General features: G+C 48.4%; 1 protein-coding gene across 1 annotated transcript in view; it reads left to right on the top strand.

The window, feature by feature from the left end:
* Positions 1–19,522, top strand: part of LOC130108207 (neurotensin receptor type 1-like) — a 781,327-nt gene that overhangs the window by 56,006 nt on the left and 705,799 nt on the right. The gene's annotated exons all lie outside the window — the stretch shown is intronic.

Here is a 19,522-nt window from a genome sequence, read left to right on the forward strand (position 1 = left end):
GATCTAATGGTGGAGGTTGAAGAAGGAAGACTTGTGTGGAGTTCAGGGAGGAGTTAAAACACACTGGGTGATGGTGCGGAAATAGTGAGGGACACAACGTGGAAGGTACTTGGTGTGTCATCAGGACAGAGGAAGGAAGACAAGGAGACTTGGTAGTGGAATGAGGAAGTACAACAAAGTACACAGAGGAAGAGGCTGACAAAGAAGAAGTGGGATAGTCAGAGAGATGAAGAAAGTAGACAGGAGTACAAGGAGATGCAGCGTAAAGTGAAGAGAGAGGTGGTGAAGGCAAAGGCAAGGGTGTATGATGAGTTGTATGACAGGTTAGACACTACGGAAGGAGAAAAGGACTCGTACTGATTGGCTAGACAGAGGGACCAAGCTGGGAAGGACGTGCAGCAGGTTAGGGTGATGAAGGATAGAGATGGAAATGTGCTGACAAGCGAGGAGCGTGTGCTGAGAAGGAGGAAGGAGTACTTTGAGGGGCTGATGGATTAAGAAAATGAGAGAGAGAAGGTTGGATGATGTGGGGATAGTGAATCAGGAAGTGCGGTGGATTAGCAAGGAGGAAGTGAGGGCAGCTATGAAGAGGATGAAGAGTGGAAAGGTGGTTGGTCCTGATGACATACCTGTGGAGGTATGGAGGTGTTTAGGAGAGATGGCAGTGGGGTTTTTAACTAGATTGTTTAACACAATCTTGGAAAGTGAGAGGATGCCTGAGGAGTGGAGAAGAAGCATACTGGTACCGATTTTCAAGAACAAGGGCGATGTGCAGAACTGTAACAACTACAGAGGTATAAAGTTGATCATACACATCATGAAGATATGGGGAAAGAGTAATATCCATCCATCCATCCATCCATCCATTCATTCTCCAAACAGCTTATCCTGCTCTCAGGGTGGGGGGGATGCTGGAGCCTATCCCAGCAGTCACTGGGCAGTAAAGGTGAGTACAGGCGGCAAAGGTAGATGAGTTTAAACACTTGGGGTCAACTGTTCAGTGTAACGGAAGGGAGCTGAAGAAGAGAGAATCAGAATCAAACTCGGGTTTATTGGCCATGTAGGTTTGCACTACATGGAATCTGACTCTGGCGTCGTGGCTCTCTCAGTGTACTTAACATAGAATAACAACACTACAACACAACAGTCTTCACATATATACACAAGGACTGACTCATACAGGCGAAATAAGAGGCGATAAAGTGCAGGGGTGCAGAGAATACGTATATCACACACTCTGGAATAGATGTTACAGACATGCCTGAGGTAGATGGTGTCGTCTGACATTAAATGAGGAGTGAGACAAATATCTCTTACAGTAAATTCATACGAACTTCATATGCTCAATGAACAGACACACAAGTGCACACGCTCGAGTGTCCCAGTCATGGAGTGCACCATGTTTATAACCTGCAGCAGAACAACGCCACAGCTTTGATTGCCATGGTGTGAACCCAGAGCCTCCTGCCATCCTGTCCTGCAGGACATTACCTATCTTGGTGAACTGTCACCATGGTGGGTAACAGAACTTGTATATCGTTCAAAGAGGTCATCTCCCTTTGCCCTCACCTTCTGCCAGGACCCCCCAGGACCACTTCCCGTGACACTCAAAGGGTTTTCACACATTCCTCTGTTATCAGGCCCTCGCCATATGGCAGAGGATGGGGCACTTTTAACACCTCCTTTGTCCTGCTACACATGAGCCCCCAGGCACAAGTTCAGACAAGGTAAACGTAGTATAGCTGATCTGTAGTCAAAGACTAAAAGTAAGCAACGTAAACTGCCCACACATGACAGAGCATACCAGAATACGTACAACAGACAGTTACACTATAGTACATATAAAATGGTTGGATTTATTTACTTGAGTGCAGGCTGGGTGGGCTGGCAGGAGTGACTTGTGACAGAAGGGTACCAGCAAGAGTTAAAGGGAAGGTTTACAAGATGGTTGTGAGACCAGCTATGTTGTATGGTTTGGAGACAGTGGCACTGATGAAAAGACAGGTGGTGGAGCTGAAGGTGGCAGAGGTGAAGATGATAAGATTTTCATTGGGAGTGATGAAGAAGGGCAGGATTAGGGACGAGTATATTAGAGGGACAGCTCAGGTTGGACTGTTTGGAGACAAAGCAAGAGAGGCAAGATTGACATGGTTTGGACATGTGTGGAGGAGAGATGCTGGGTGTATCGGGAGAAGGATGCTGAAGATGGAACAGCGAAGTCCTTGGTGTCTTTACCTCTGCCATAGGTACAACCCTGCAGTAGATACTAACACATACACCAGTATTTTCCTTCTCGTTATGTATATCGGTACCCTCTTGCAGTGAGGTGCGTGGATCCATATTGTTATCTCTTTCACTTTTTCTCCCCAATTGTGCTTGGCCAATTGCCCCACTCTCCCGAGCCGTCCGGGCCTCTGCTCCACCCCCTCTGCTAATCCGGGGAGGGCTGCAGACTACCACATGCCTCCTCCCATACATGTGGCGTCCCCAGCCGTTTCTTTTCACTTGACAGTGAGGAGTTTCTCCAGGGGGACGTAGCACGTGGGAGGATCACACCATTCCCCCCAGTTCCCCCCCCCTCCCCGGGCAGGCGCCCCAACTGACCAGAGGAGGCGCTAGTGCAGCGACCAGGACACATACCCACATCCAGCTTCCCACTCGCAGACACGGCCAATTGTGTCTGTAGAGACACCCGACCAAGCCGGAGGTAACGCGGGGATTCAAACTGGCGATCCCTGTGTTGGTAGGCAACGGAATAGCCCGCTACGGCACCTGGACGCCCCTCTTCTTCACCTTTAACACCGTTTGTGTAGTGAGCAGAACCTGGTATGTACCTCTCCAATGCAGAGAATGCTAACGTCGCCCCCCTCAGACACTTCACCAGGACCCAGTCACCAGGCTGGAAAAGAAGAGTCGCTTCTGTCCCCGTCCCCCTGCTCCCAGTTGTCTAGGACGGTCCAGTAAGTCATCCACTTTGTTAATGCTGACTATGTCAGCAGAAGGCGGCGCTATTGAGAATCGTTTGATTAATGTGACAAAGCTAATGTGACCAACGTAATTTCGCGTCTCTTCTCCCGTGTAAGTGAATGGCGTGATGTGAGTCTTCCCTGTGCTCGTGTAGTCTGTCCTCCTGCCAGGTCTACGTTGTGATAGCTCAGGTCCTGGGCTGTTCCGGTGGCATTCTGGTCACCGCTTGGCGTCCTCCTCATCACATTCTTATAGTCCTATTGTAATTCTGTTATCCTCTTTCTGTGTTGTGTTGTGTAAATTGTGCAAACACATCATCCACTGCACGTTGTCCGTCTTGGGAGAGAGATCCTCCTCTGTTGCTCTCCCTATTTTTTCACCCTGTTATAAAGGGTTTTTTTAGGGAGGTGTTCCTTATCCGATGCGAGGGTCTAAGTACATGATGTTGATTTGCTGTAAAGCCCCCTGAGGCAAATCTATAATTTTTGACTTTGGGCTATACAAATAAAATTGACTTGATGCCCCGTGGCGTCCCAGACCCTGAGGCATGTACTCGTGATTCCATTCACAAAGGCCCTGAAAGAGGGGGAGGATCTATCATGTTGTGGCCTTAAGGAGTCAAATTCAGCCACATGTTTACTAAATGGTATTGGAAAATAGGTAGTGCCAATTATTTCTTCTACCAAGGCCTTGGGCATGGTTTGCATTATTCTTTCATAAGTCTCATCCACACTTTGAGAAACACAACATTTTGACACACTTCAATACAATATGGTTAATATCATGTGTAGCCTCAAGTGGTTCTTCCTCACTTGCTGTTATTAAATTCACATCTCCACAGAATCAGTAAGTAGATGATCTATGCAAGTTGAAGAGGACATTCCTGAGCACCAAATATCATCAAGTCTTGTTGGTAAATTAACAATCTGGGATGAATTACCTACAATACTTACATCACTGTACGTGTATTGTATCAGTGTTAAGGTTTTCAACAAAATATATTTCTCTGCCAGTACCAGTGCATGGTGCATATGTCCTGAAGGTACGGTGTGTCGGAGCTAGTAGGCTGTCTGTAGCAACAGCCCACTAATCACCAGTAAGGATTATACTATTTGTCTTTTCTTGTCTGGCTATTGTACAATACTGTGTCTTTCATTATCAACCAAAATTGTTTCATATAATTATGTCTGGGTACAGAGTGTTTGCAGGTAAATTTCCACGACATACGTAGAGGTTCCACCAAGATGCTAACCTGCTGACCTTTTACTGATGAGGTCACCAATCCACGTACGGGACAGTCCTACAAGGCTGACAAAACCTCGAGCCCAAATAATAAAGTTTGGTTTTTGTTTTTTTTGCAGTCGTTCTTTCAGGAAATGTGACACAGCAAATGGCCTAATATTTTGGAAACCTTTTAGTTAAAGGAAATTAATTGACGCATGATTGATTCAGTGGAAATTGGATTACTCTATCAAGTTTTAGAAGTGGGTTTAGATTTAAACCAAGCGGTGATGGTTGTTGGGGTTTTGTTGTGTGCGATGACGTCTGTGTGTGTGTCTGTGAGAAAGAGATGATTTTTAATAGTTGTCATGACCTATGCAAGCAATTCACAGATTAAATGGGAAGTATAATTCAATAAGGGTGAGTACAGCCACCAGATGGGTCAAATTGTGGTTCTAATATTCCCGCTTACTGTTGTTGTGTATGCAGGCCTGTCCTGATGTAAAATCAGCGCCTCTTGCACTTTCACAATAACCCAGTTGGATTCACAGTGACAGACTCGTTTACTGATTCAGGGTGAGGGACTTTGAAATGATCCCTAATAATATTCTGACGCAGATTGCCAGCTACGTTACCATTGTGTAGAGGCGTAATTAGCAGGACCATAATTTGCATTAAGTTTTCTATTCGTCACCGATATTTTCAGGCTTGACTGTGGCGGTGACCGGAATTGGAAATTGATATCAGCTCTACTTCCGTCTGTCATCACTCTCTCTCTCTCTCTCCCCCTCTCTCCCCTCCCTCCCCCCTCTCTCTCTCCCCCATCTCCTTCTCTCTCCGCTCCCCCCTCTCTCCCCTTCTCTCTCTCCCCCTCCCCTCCCTCTCTCTCTCTTCCCCTTCTCTCTCTCCCCCTCCCCTCCCTCTCTCTCTCTTCCCCCTCTCTCTCCTTCTCTCTCCCCCCCCCCCTCTCTCTCGCTCTCTGTTGTACATTTTAGCTTCACTCTTAAGTTTCTTACTTTCTGTTCATCTTTCTTTCACGTGCATAACCCTGGTCTGCCTGTCTGTGTTTTTCTCAGTTTCTGTCGGTTCTGTTGTGTACGTCCGAAAGGAACCAGTGCAGGGGTCCGGCAGGGTCAAGCCCGTAGGCACGTTTATTCCTATTCAGGGAAGGGAAATGCGGGATGTGTATGGTGCAACTAGAGTCCTGGATATGGGGTGTGTAAAAGACTATGTATCTGTGTGCAGGGCGAGTGTGGTGCGTGTGTGCAGGATTGTAAATGACTGGAGGGTGTCGGTGCGTGTGCGTGCTGGTGAAGCGCAAGTCCAGGAGTAGGGGTTCTGCGGGAGGCAGTGTGGGAGCACAAGGGAGGGGTCCGAGGAACACAAGGGACGCGAGGAAGACGGAGCCCGAGAAGCACCGGCACCGGGGGGTTCTGGGAGAACGGGGAAGAGAGACAGAATTAGGCTCAGGGATCACAACACAGGAATCGCAGGAGAAAACACAGCCAAAGAGTCTAGCGATCTACTGGGTAACTACCGTACTAGATGGCACAATCTGGCAACGACTGCACGTCGGCGTCCTCTCTTATAGCTGCCTGCAGATTGGCTTCAGGTGCGCTGATCACCGATGAGCCTCTGGTGCGTAGCTGCGCTCTCAACGAGCGCGCTGATTGAACCCAGCTGGGAGACTCAGGCGGAGACGCGCCTTGCGTCTGGACCACAACAGGTTCCTTTTCAACCTTCGGTCACTAAGCCTTAGCCGATCCTCTGCCGACTGCTTCATCAGCCAGCGGCAGTAACACTAGAACGGCCAAGCCGGTCATTTTGACCGTTTTGGATTTTCAAAGTTTAACAAATTTGTGAAAAATAAAAGATACAGACCTGCCGCTCCCTGAATGCGCCTAAAATTGCATATATTTACATTAAAATTAGTTTTAGATTAAAACGATCATGGCCGGTCAAAAAGACGGCTCGTAATTTGCGCGTCACCGTGCGTCATGTCAGTATCTATGACGTGTGTTGGTGGCATCATTTCCTTCGTGAAGTTCGTTGTTCTGTCGTAGAAACACACTAGCGCCCTCCAGTGCAGAGAAATAGTCTAAACTTGATGTGTGATTATGTCCAACATGTCTGGGTACAGACGCCGCTACAGACGCACCATGACTACCACCGAGGCGCTGCAGTATTTACAGGCGTTGGACAGCGGCCATTTTAAATTGTTTAAAAAATAGTATTAAAGTTGTTAAAATGTTAATTTTGGTGTCAGGTAGTTCCATAACAGACATACAAACATATGTAATGCATTAATATCTCAGTTGGGTATTTATCTTGACAGAATAGAGTTTAAAAACCGGCCGTCATTTTGACCGCCCATGGTCGTTTCAGGTAGGAGTGAAATCCCGGTCGTTCTAAGCCCGTGATTTCTCTTGTCACCCTCGCACCGTTTGTGGATATACATTTCCCAAATAAGTCTGTTCTCAAGGGAGTCCACTTCCCCAGGATTTTGTTTGTCTTTAATGACTGCCAAAAACGCGATTGGTATGCGAACGTGCGTGCGCGCGCGCGCGCGTGTGTTGAAGGAGGTTGTATACGAGTGTGACTGCAAGTATGTGTCCGTCTCCATTCTGTGGCTGATGTGCTTGACGCTCCTCGGCAGGGAAAAGACAAAACGTCGCCCTTTCGAGAAGGGTGGACGTTTTTACAAACATTCCGTGTTGGTGGATGTTACGCCATCCACAGTACGGAAGCTATAACAAACACTAGACTGCAACAGAACTGATGTGAAACACGTTCAGAGTCATCATCACTGATGTGACTGGCACATGCTGTTAAGCATCGTGTAAAGACTACTTGACCCGGATTTAACACCGACACCCACTGAGGCATGAACAAAGGAAAGGAACTTCCACAGGAAGTTGGAGCCATATGTCGTCACAGGGAAGGCATACAAACCGAATCCAAGCGTCTGTTGTAGATGGACTGTAGAAGGACTCATCATGTGGTGATAATCTCTTCTTTCAGAGTGATGCTAGATAAGTCTGTGTGCTGCCTGTGTTTGGACCTTTTGACCTCGCAAAAGACTCAAAAAAAATCCCAGTGACTTGCGATTTTGTCAGTAGTTACAGTAATTACAGTATTGTGGGTGTTTGGCTACTGAGAATGCGGACTTCAAGAAGAGTCGGCGAGTGAAATTGTTGTAGGCATGAAGGTTGCTGGTTCAGTGTTTGGAGCGGACTCCATGTCCACCTCGTGTTATCGTGCGGTCGTTTCTCTTCCTGTTTGCACAGAAGAGCGACCTCTGACCTTTCACGTGGTCTGACCTTGCTTCTCTCCTGCATTGTGCTCCGTGCCCTCCAGCTTCCTCCGCCCTCCCCTCTTTCCCCCCCCCATCCCCTCGGTGCGCTGCTGTGGCTGATTCTATCTTCAAAGCAAAGGTTTACTTTTAATCTTCTGTTTAAACTTGAAGACTTTCCTATCCCTCGATAGGACCGCCTCTGGACGTTTAGTACCCAGCTAGAGCTTCTTTTTTGCTTTTTTCTATTTTAAAGAGCTTGCATGTCCAGGAAGCAGTTTATTTAACTAAGCCGTGTCTTCATTAGATTCCAGCCTATAGCAGTGGGGGTGGTTGGAAGGGAACAGCAGCTAACAGGACCAAACAGACAGATTGTCGATGGCTGCTCACAGTGCATCAAACATTGCAGTGGTGGCTTTTGAACATTTCAAATGTTAAAAAAAAAATTCATACAAGTAGAGACAATGAGAACGAGGGAGCATCAATGCATGCAGGAAACACACACATAGTAAAATCAACATTGCAGTCTCCTCTTGCATGGCAGAGAAAATGGACTTATTTGAATTCACTGTGATTGCACTTTGACTATCAGATATGAGAGAGAAAGGCGGCGTAGACAAAACAGGTTGTTATTCACATAGAGCAGTGTTTCTCAACCCAGTCCTTAAGGAACCCCTATCCTGCATATTTTCTTTGCAACCCTGAATAGGTACCTGTTTGTAGTTATTCAACCAATCAGCAATGAATTTTGTCAGACGTTGCACACCTTGCATAATTAAGTGCTGCGAGATGATTGGTCGAGTAAGTACAAGCAGGGCTACCTATCCAGGGTTACAATGAAAATCTGCAGGATAGGGGTTCCTTGAGGACTGGGTTGAGAAACACTGACATAGAGATTAGGGGTCAAAAACTACGCCGCGTCTGCCTTAAAGTGACACTGACATCAAAATCTGAAAGTTCCTGTTGATAGGCTGTGTTCCGAGTTGGAATGTGACCACGGAGAAATTCAATGGCCAAAACGGCGCGTCTGCGGCCACTCGAGAGAGACCCGGAAGCGCGCCCCCGCGCTTTGTCATTCCGCGCTGCGAAGAGACGTCTGAGGATCTGCACACTTCCGGATCCCACCGCTGCCACCAGTGTAACCGGTTATTTTCTTGCCCGGTGCGGGATTCGATACGAGGTGTACTGCACCACAAGGCAACATCACTAACCGCTCGGCTAAAGGATCAGACCCGTTAGCTAGGGACTAACGTGTCTTATTAGTAGTTTACACTACGTATGAGAGCTGTGGATAACTGGATCCATGTCAAACGTCACCGCGCTACCGCTCAAGTTTAAAACCCTAAAATAAAAACGTTATATCCACGCACCTGTGTACTATTGTCGTTTGTAACAGATTTTGAGTTATGAAGTCAAAATACTCACTGAACTGTGGTATTAACCGACGTTATCGTCAGCTCACACCACTCGTATGAGCGGTAGCGGTAGCGCGGTGACGTCAGGAAGACAGTAGCCAATAGCTTTGAATTCATAAAACCACACCTATTTTCGGTTGATTCCCAATGTTAAAAAATGTGTTAAGAAAGGGCATGTCAGTCTCTCTTTGAGGGCAACGTGGGCATGCACCCATGGGGCCTATAAGCGTAAAAGGGCCCCCCGTCAGGCTCCACAGATATATGACACAAAGCTTGATCCCTTCTCCTGATAATTATCCAATCAAAATAAAATAAAAGTTGTTTCCAAGAAAATTAAATCTCGTGATTGATTATTATATTGATGAGATGTCTGGGCAAGCGGTGACTGGTGAGCAAGCGGCAATACACTGTATTGATTGGTTAACGGTCAAGGTGGGCGGGCATAGAGAGCAGGTGGCTTACACTGCACAGATTCAAGATCAGTTTTTCTTGAGCCAAGTCAAGGTTAAAAACAGTGGACTTTAATTTTTACCAGACCCACTATCAGTTAGGTTGCATCAGTGAGAAGTGCGCGGGAAAAATTGCCAAGCAGCAGAAAATGGGCGGCGTTAACCAAAAGCCCAGCAGGGCTGCCAAAAGAAAGAAGAGAGGAAAAGGAAGTGAAAGTAGCGGCCACAATAAAAAATACCCCGCTAATAAGTAGTTTTTTCAAAAAAGAGAAACAAAGTGAAGAACAGGACATTCCGATGGAGGATGTCGAGATAGCAAGTAACGATAGCCTGGAAGCTTCTACCATCGGTTGCAGCAAGGCACAGCCTCAGCTAGCTAGCAATGAAAACGTTAGCCTGGAAGTCTTTAGCTCCAGCAGCGACACACTGCCTCAGATAGTTAGCAATGAAAACGTTAGCTTGGAAGTCTTAAGCTCCAGCAGAGACACACTGCCTCTGCTAGCTAGCAACAAACATTTTAGCCTGGAAATCTTTAGCTCCAGCAGTGACACACAGCCTCAGCTAGCTAGCAAATGAAAACGTTAGCCTGATTGTCTTTAGCTCCAGCAGCGACACCCAGCCTCAGCTAGTTAGCAACGAAAACGTTAGCCTGGAAGTCTTTAGCTCCAGCAGTAACACCCAGCCTCAGCTAGCTAGCAAAAGAAAACGTTAACCTGGAAGTCTTTAGCTCCAGCAGCGACACACTGCCTCTGCTAGGGGTACAACAAGACAGGGAAAACGACGAAAAACGGGAGAAGAAATTGACAAAGACGGGGATGACCAACAAAGAAGTGGAAAGTAATGTTACTTCAAGCTCATTTGCATTATTATCATTTATCGTTATTTTTATTATTATTATTTCTTTCACGTTTCCTGTTTGACATCCTGTAGAGCCGGGTCCAAACTATGGACCCGAGGCACTATAGGGCAGATGTCACTTGATTGACAGTACTCGTCGTAATATGTGGGCTGTTCCGAGTAGGGCGATCTTCTGGACTGCACAGATGTTGATGTTGCCTGGGATACGGTTGGTGAACTTTTCCATTCATTTCTTCATGAGTCATAGAGCTCCGATGACCACTGGTGTTGTTTCGGTCTTCATTCTCCACATCCTGTTGATTTCAATCTCCAGGTATTTGTACTTGGTCAGCTTCTCTGTGACTTTCAGTGAGGTGTTTTTTTTTTTTTTTCCGGATGGTGTTGACATGTCGATGAGCATGCACCTCTTTTGCTTCCTGTCCTTGATAACGATGTCGGACTTGTTGGCTTTTATCTCTCTGTCAGTGTGGATAGGCATGTCCCAGAGGATGGTGACATCATTGTTTTCAGTGACCGTTTTTGGCTGATGTTGGTACCACTTCTCAGTCGTCTTGATCTTGTAACTCCTGCAGATATTCCAGTGCAGGTATGTGTAACCAGGTTAAAATTAATGTTTTTATTTTATTTTGTTTGAGTATGAAATATCACCAAATCCTGTCTGTGTGCTGTTATTTGTGTTTACTACATTTTATTTTATGTCATTATTTACTTTTATGTATGTTTTCCAACGACCGTCATATACGTGTACTGTCGCTTTAAGAGAGAGGTCTTGTGGGTACACGGAAGAGGGAACGCGGGAGAGGCCATTTTTGTTTTGTGGGAGGAGTCTCAAGCAGCAATCGAGCCGAGTCACACGTGTTTCTTACCGTGGGACAGTTTTGCTGGTTGAGGAGAACGTAACCTTGAGTATCCCTGTAAGAAGATACTGCAAGCTGTGGGATAAAATACTTGTTTATCCTTTCTTACATCGGAGTCCCGTGGACGGTTTCTACTTCTAACGCACACGAGTGGAGTCCGGGCAGTGGTTGAACTTCGACCCCCACGTCCGTAAGAAACACCGCTCCCGCTGGAGGACTGGACGGTTGTCGAAGGGTTTGAAACCAAAATAAATGGCAAGGTGGGCCAAATAGAGTCCTGTGTGTCCCCGCTCCTTCCTTGATCATGATGATGATGATGATGATGAGAGACTGAGGGCCCCCCACAACACCTGGGGCCCCACCCAACTAGAACACAAGGCAGAGCTAATGATGAGAGTGACGGGCATGCAGCAGGCTGACCAGCACAGAACAGCATAGGACTGCCCCCGTTACATTGGTGCCGTGACCCTCCTGGATTCTGAGAGTGACATCAGTTGCTCGCCGCGGGAGGCTGCTGTCATCATCAAGCCCCAGACGTCCTCAGGTATTTCTACAGACTGTACACTCATGTTACAGTGGACTGGAGTTGAGCTGTGTGGACACTGGACAGTCATAGCTGTGGTTACCATGGACTGGGCTTGTGAACAGGACATTTGTATATACTGAAGGAAGAAAAACACACGAAAAAAAAAAGGAAAAAAAGGTTAATGTTGATGTGATTGAAGGACTCGTGTGAATAATCTTTTGATCTAAACTACTGGATATGTGCATATGTGATTAATCTATTGGTGAATTTGTTGATTGTGTGTGATTGTTTCAATCTCTTAGTGATTTCTAGATTCAATTATTTAAATGAATTGAGCTTTTCACTTTTTTATTTTATTTTTTATTTTATCTGAGTGTTAGAGGTAGGAACATGGCAGAGGGTGGTTCGTACGTAGGTGGGGGTAACATTGCTGATCAGGATCTTTTGGATCGCCAGTGTGCTATGGAGAGGGGGTACCAGTTAGATGTGGGTGGGGGTTTACGGCTAGGTGTAGGTAGGAGTTTCGGGCAGCTCTTAGAGGGCGGGGAACCAGACACCAGAGCACCAGGACCTAGAGACCCGACCACATTTGGCACTCCTCAGTTCACCTCCACACGCTACGTAGAACGGGCCAGGCCAGGTATCAGCGAAGGGGCTGTGCTGGGTAACAGCGAGCAGCCAGTGGGTGAGTTAGCCATGCTCATTACTCGGTTAGCAGAGAAGATAGGAGAGTCAATCACTGCTAAGCTGCAGGAAACACAAATGCTTAGAAACACACACACAGACAGTGCTAGGTCTGCTGAACAGTGTTCGGAGACAGTGCCTAGTGTTAGAGTAGTAATGCAGACAGACGCTAGGGAGCCTCCTATTTTCAGGGGCGACAGCTCTGATAAGTTTACAGTTCATGAGTGGGAGAGCCTTATGACTTTGTATTTGAGGAAGCGAGCCATTCCAGTTAGTGAGCAGTCACATGAGATTCTAGCTAAGCTTATGGGGAAAGCAAGGGACGTGGTGAGGATAAAGCTGCGCAACACATCTGTCGACCACATAGCGAACCCCCACATTATTTTTGATGTACTGAAGCAACACTTTAGTGACTTCACATACTCGAGCATGCCCCTGGCGGACTTTTACAGTACGCTGCCCAAGCCAGGTGAGGACGCTATGGAGTATTGGATTAGGCTTAATAAAACCGTGGAGGTGGCTGACGAATGCTTGAAGTGGCAGGGCCGTAGTATTGAAGAGCCAAGCCACGAGGTAAGCATGATGTTTATCAAACACTATCCAGATCAGTCTCTTGCCAATGTTTTTAAGTTCAAGTCCGCAGGGAAATGGTCTGCTAGCGAGATCCAGGAGAGGCTTGATGAGCACATGCTGGAGAGGAAGTCCCGTGTTGCTGCAGGTGGACAACGTGAAGCAGGCGCGGTAGAGCGTAGGTTCCATTCACAGGTTCATGTCCCTGTAGTCGACATGGCTCCCGACTTGAACACGCTATCTCCCGTCCCGGCTCATGCGTCATCTCCTATACCATTTTGTGCAAGGTCTCCTACACCGTCTCCTGCACCTGTCTCTGGCGGTGATGATTATATGAGGAGTTTGGTGAGCTTGCTAGACCGTTTGGTCAAAATGCAGACTCAGGTTCCAGTTAGCGCTGCAGTCCGGACACCGACGCAGACTCAACCGCCAGCTAGCGCCGCAGGGCAGGAGTCAGACGCACCGCAGAGGTTGTGCAGGGTTTGTAAGTCTCCGGATCACTCCACATTTTCCCACTGCAGCCGGGAGAACCGATGTATAAACTGTTTGTCTCCTGGTCATTGGAAGAGGGACTGTCCTCACCCTCAGCCGCCCAACCAGCTCCGTTCTCAGCCTGGTGGAAGAGCTGGTCGTCAGTCTCGTCCGTTAAACTACTGAACCCACACCTAGAGAGGGATGGTGTGGGTAATGTAGATGTATCCCTCACTGATGTCTCCGACCTGGCTCACTTGTATGAAGACAAGTGTGCCAAAGCACCTCAGGGTTCGCGTATGGTCATTCAGGCGACACAGAGGATTCAGGCTTTCAGTGACTTGTTCTATGCTCCTGTTCTTGTCAACCAGAGTGTGCAGCTTAATGGCATGTTGGATACTGGCTCTATGTCATGCAGTATCAGTGAAAATGCAGTAGAGAAGCTCCGCTCTGGGGGTGTTTTACCTGAGAAGCAGCAGCCTGAAGAGAACATTGTCTTGATTGGCTGCGGTGGTCTGGAGACTAGGCCTGATGGTTTTTATGACCTCAACATGCAGCTTTATGGTGTTTCCTTTGTCATACCCACTCTGGTCGTGCCCGGTCAGCATGATGATCTGATAGTCGGCACAAACGTCATTAAACATGTGGCCCATGTACTCAATAGTGGTACTGAGTACTGGGACATCGCGTCCAGACAGGAACATCCGTCTAGTCCTGACGTTGAACAGTTCTTGTCCATGTTCACGAATGTAGAGCGCTGGAGGGGTGGTGCAGTTCCTGAGAAGACAGGTACTGTTAAGCTCACCCAGGCCGTGACACTCTTACCGAGGCACGAGCACTTAGTCTGGGGCAGACTTCCTGCTAAGGTGCCTATGTCAGCTGGAAGCACTGTTGTTGTGGAGCCGACAGACTCCAAGGCCATGCCACGCAGTGTCCTCGTAGGTCGACTTGTCACACCGCTCTGGGGTGATAGGTGGGTACCCATGACTGTTGTCAATCCATCTGACAAAGCCATCACACTGAAAAGGAACTGCAAGTTGGCTGATGTGTTTCCATGCTTGGCGATTGAGGACTTTAATGTTTTCCAGGGACTGCAATCAGTTGCAGGGAGGCATGAGTCCAACGCCACAGATAGTGCCTGTCCCCCTGTCCAGCCGGCTAGGAGTTTGTCAGAGCTCGGACTCAGTGACATTGACCTCAGCTCCTGTCAGGTTAGTGAGGCATGCAAGTCCCAGCTCACTCAGCTGCTCACCGAGTACCATGACATCTTCTCCAGGGACTCTCTGGACTGTGGCGAGGTCACAGGATACACACATCGCATCCATCTGGTGGATGAGCGCCCCTTTCGCTTGCCCTACAGGAGGGTTCCCCCAGCCCACTATCAGAAGTTGAGACAGGTTCTCACTGATATGGAGGAGAAAGGGATTATCCGGAAGTCCTCGAGCGCATACGCTTCACCGCTGGTTATGGTATGGAAGAAGGATGGCGGGCTTCGGATCTGCACTGATTTCAGATGGCTGAATGCTCGGACCTTGAAAGACGCTCATCCCTTGCCACACCAGTCGGACTGTCTTGCCGCGCTGGGTGGTAACTGCCTCTTTAGTACGGTGGACCTCACCTCTGGCTTCTTCAACATCCCAATGCATGAAGATGACAAGAAGTACACTGCTTTCACGACTCCCCTTGGGTTGCATGAATACAATCGCATGCCACAGGGCCTTTGTAATAGCCCTGCAGCCTTCATGAGAATGATGATTGGGATCTTTGGGGATCTGAACTTCACGGAGCTTTTGTGCTATCTTGATGATCTTCTTGTCTTCGCGCCGTCAGAGGTTGAGGCTCTGTCGAGGCTCCGCACTGTGTTTCAGAGGTTGAGGGAGAACAACTTGAAACTGGCTCCGAAGAAGTGTCATCTGCTGCAGAAGCGGGTGCGGTTTTTGGGCCACGTGGTTGATGGCGGAGGTGTGTCTGTCGATCCCTCCAAAGTAGAGGTCATCTCCAACATGACAGTGCAGGATCTCATGGAAGGTGATGGGTGCACGCCTTCTGTTCGTAGGATCAAATCTTTCCTTGGTATGGTATTTTACTACCAGCATTTCCTCCCGAACTGCTCCTCCGTGGCTAAGCCCCTGTTCGCCCTTACAGCTGGACAAAAGAGGAGGGGGAGGTCAGCTAAGGATAAGAAGCCCCATGGCAGCTTCCGTAAGCTTACCTCCGCAGACTGGACGGTGGAATGTGGGGAAGCATTTGATCTGTTGAAGACGATGTTACTGGAGTGTGTGGTGCTTGCCCATCCAGACTTTGAGGTGCCTTTCATTTTGTCGGTCGATGCGTCTTTGGACGGACTCGGCGCGGTGCTGTCTCAAGTGCCCCGAGGAGAGTCCAAGGCCAGACCTGTTGGTTTTGCAAGCAAGTCACTCAGTGCCTCACAGCGGAAGGATCCAGCTCATAGACTGGAGTTCATGGCGCTGAAGTGGAGTGTTTGTGAAAAGTTCAGCCACTGGCTGAAGGGTCAAAGCTTCACCGTTTGGACAGATAATAATCCGCTGACTTATCTCCTAACGAAGCCGAAGCTTGACGCGTGTGAGATCCGCTGGGTGTCTGGCGTCTTACACTTTCGATCTCAAACACCTGCCAGGGAAGAAAAACGTGGTGGCGGATGCCTTGAGTCGCGACCCTTTTTCCAAGCCCGTCAGTCAGAGGCTACTTAGGGAGCCCTACCCGGCCCTTGTTCAGGAAGCCGACGGGGTTGAGGGGGACTCTGTGCAGGATGTTTTCAGACTCAGTTGCCAGTCCCAAACAGTGAGTAGTGCGCGATCTGGGTTTGCTTGTGATGCAGCTGAGGTCAGGGCTTTTTGTCAAGCCAAATGTGACTGGCCTGATGCATCAGTATTCACAGCACTCAGTTTGGTCCAGCACGTTCAGCATCTGTCGGGTGGTCAGGATACACTGCCAATGTTATCCACCGAGGAGCTCAGGTTGAGTCAGGAGCAGGACCCCTGCATCTCCAAGGTGTTGCCCTTTGTCGCTGTTCGGAAGCGGCCATCGAGACGTGAGAGGCATGGTGCTGACCAGAAGGTCCTCAGGCTGTTGAAACAGTGGGAGAAGTTGGAAGTCAATGATGGTGTCTTGTACAGGGTGACAAAGGACCCAGTGTCCAAGCAGAGGAGGTCTCAGTATGTTTTACCTCTGAGTCTGAAAGACAAGGCACTGTCTGGCATCCACGATCACGCTGGTCATCAGGGCCAGGACCGTACTCTCTCTCTTGCAAGGCAGCGTTTTTATTGGCCTGACATGGAGAGGGATATCAGAGCATATGTCAGATGCTGTCGGAGATGTGTGTTTGGGAAGACCCCTGAGCCAGCTGCTTGCGCGCCCCTGGAGAGCATTAAAACTTCCGCACCGATGCAGCTTGTGTGTATGGATTTCTGGTCCGCTGAGGACAGTAAGCAGCGGTCAGTCGATGTCTTAGTGGTTACTGACCACTTCACTAAGCTTGCTCACGCGTTCCCCTGCACCAATCAGACAGCGAAGCAGGTCGCCAAGAAACTCTGGGATCATGCATTCTGTGTTTACGGGTTTCCAGAGAGAATACATTCTGACCAGGGCACAAACTTTGAGAGTAACCTGATTGCAGAGCTTCTCAAGTTGGCGGGTGTAGCGAAGTCCCACACGACGGCTTACCATCCTATGGGTAATGGCGGGACAGCGCGGTTTAATCGCACGATGGGGAATATGCTCCGTTCCCTTCCGCTTCAGCAGAAGCAACAGTGGCCTCAGCAGATCCATTCTCTCACGCTCGCGTACAATGCCACTGTTCACGAGACCACGGGTTACGCGCCTTTCTTCCTGATGTATGGGCGTGTCCCAAGACTGCCGGTGGATGTTATGTTCAGGCAGGTTTGGCATGACCCTCACGTTGTTGATTATGACTCTTATGCTCAGTCTCTGCTTTCCTGTCTAAGGAGTGCAATGGAGATCGCTCAGAAGAACTCCACGGCTGAGCAGCAGCATCAGGCGCGACAGTACAACAGACATGCCAAGGGCACTGTCCTGTCTGTCGGGGATCGTGTTTTGGTTGCGAACCAGAGTGAGCGAGGGAAGAGAAAGTTGGCTGACAAATGGGAGAACGGAGTGTACACGGTTGTCGGTGTCAACCCCAATATCCACGTCTACAAGATTCAGGATGCAGAGGGGCACACCAGGGTGGTGCACAGGAACCGTTTGTTGGAGGTCAACTTCTTGCCCCTTCCTGAGTTAGATCAGGGTGAGGAGTCCAGTACAACCAGTCAGTTGTCTGACTGCGCAGAGTCCGATGAGGAGAACAGTGCAGATGTCCTGACGGTCTCAGGGGATGCAGTGGGGCTAGCAGTCTCATCACTTGGAGACTCGCCTAGATCTGAGTGGGCAGAAGCGGAAGAGTTCATTCCGTCTAGTCTGGTAGTCAGTCCTGTGGGGGCCACTGCTCAGTCTCCACCCAACACACACGCACCACACAACACACATGCACCACACATAGAGGCATCACACTCACTCGATGTAGGTGTTATATCTCACACTGATTCGCTCACAGGGGCACCACCCTCACTCGATACAGATGTTGCAGCTCGCACTGTCTCACGCACACAAGTAGAGAGCGATGGTCGGGTTAGGACACGCACAGGGAGGGTGGTGAGGTCAGTGAACAGGTTAATAGAATCTATGGCTCAGATGCCATTTCTACGGAGTGTGAGGGTTTGAACTTTGATGGAGGTTGGAGTCATTCAAACTAGTTTAATGTGAGTTATTAGGTGTCTATCAGACAGGGTTGTTTTGGGCCAAGTGCATGGTGTGGCGTATCAGGCGTCACATTGATCTAGGGGAATACTGAGACTTGATCAACCTCATTATTTTCTGAACCTCGTAACCGAGGTAGCTGCTAAGTTGACTGGAGGACTAGGTCCTTCTTTTCACTTGTGCCAGTAGTCAGTGATGGGCTTTTCCTTTCCTCTTTCTCTTTTTATCCTGCTGTCAGGATGTTGGTGAATTTCAGGAGGGGTGAATGTAACCAGGTTAAAATTAATGTTTTTATTTTATTTTGTTTGAGTATGAAATATCACCAAATCCTGTCTGTGTGCTGTTATTTGTGTTTACTACATTTTATTTTATGTCATTATTTACTTTTATGTATGTTTTCCAACGACCGTCATATACGTGTACTGTCGCTTTAAGAGAGAGGTCTTGTGGGTACACGGAAGAGGGAACGCGGGAGAGGCCATTTTTGTTTTGTGGGAGGAGTCTCAAGCAGCAATCGAGCCGAGCCACACGTGTTTCTTACCGTGGGACAGTTTTGCTGGTTGAGGAGAACGTAACCTTGAGTATCCCTGTAAGAAGATACTGCAAGCTGTGGGATAAAATACTTGTTTATCCTTTCTTACATCAGAGTCCCGTGGACGGTTTCTACTTCTAACGCACACGAGTGGAGTCCGGGCAGTGGTTGAACTTCGACCCCCACGTCCGTAAGAAACACCGCTCCCGCTGGAGGACTGGACGGTTGTCGAAGGGTTTGAAACCAAAATAAATGGCAAGGTGGGCCAAATAGAGTCCTGTGTGTCCCCGCTCCTTCCTTGATCATGATGATGATGATGATGATGAGAGACTGAGGGCCCCCCACAACACCTGGGGCCCCACCCAACTAGAACACAAGGCAGAGCTAATGATGAGAGTGACGGGCATGCAGCAGGCTGACCAGCACAGAACAGCATAGGACTGCCCCGTTACATATGCTGATACCTTGTTGTGCCTGTACATGTACTCGGTCTTTGCCAGTTCCGGGCAGCCTGAGACAATGTGGTCGATTGTTTCTTCGTACATTCCACAGATTCTGCATTTTGGGTCTGTTCCATCTTTGATGATGCGATGGTGATAGGATCTGGGTGCCAGGCTCTGGTCTTGTGCAGCGATTATCAGGCCCTCCGTCTCTGCTTTCAGCCCGGTGCTCCTCAGCCATTGGTGTGTCTTTTGTTGGTCCACGTCAGCGTATTTCATTCTTTTTGGGTATTTCCCGTACATTGCTTTGTCCTCCCAGTTTTTTTGCAGTTGCCGCAGGCCATGGTGTTTTGCCTTCTGCTTCACTCGTTTGGCCTAGATGGTAGCTGCCTCATTTTCTGTTGATGGGGTTTCTGGGACATCAAGCTCTTTCTTGAATTGTGCAGCTTCTTTATTGATGGAGT

The sequence above is a fragment of the Lampris incognitus genome, chromosome 2 (assembly GCF_029633865.1).
Source record: "Lampris incognitus isolate fLamInc1 chromosome 2, fLamInc1.hap2, whole genome shotgun sequence".
Classification (NCBI taxonomy): Eukaryota; Metazoa; Chordata; class Actinopteri; order Lampriformes; family Lampridae; genus Lampris; species Lampris incognitus.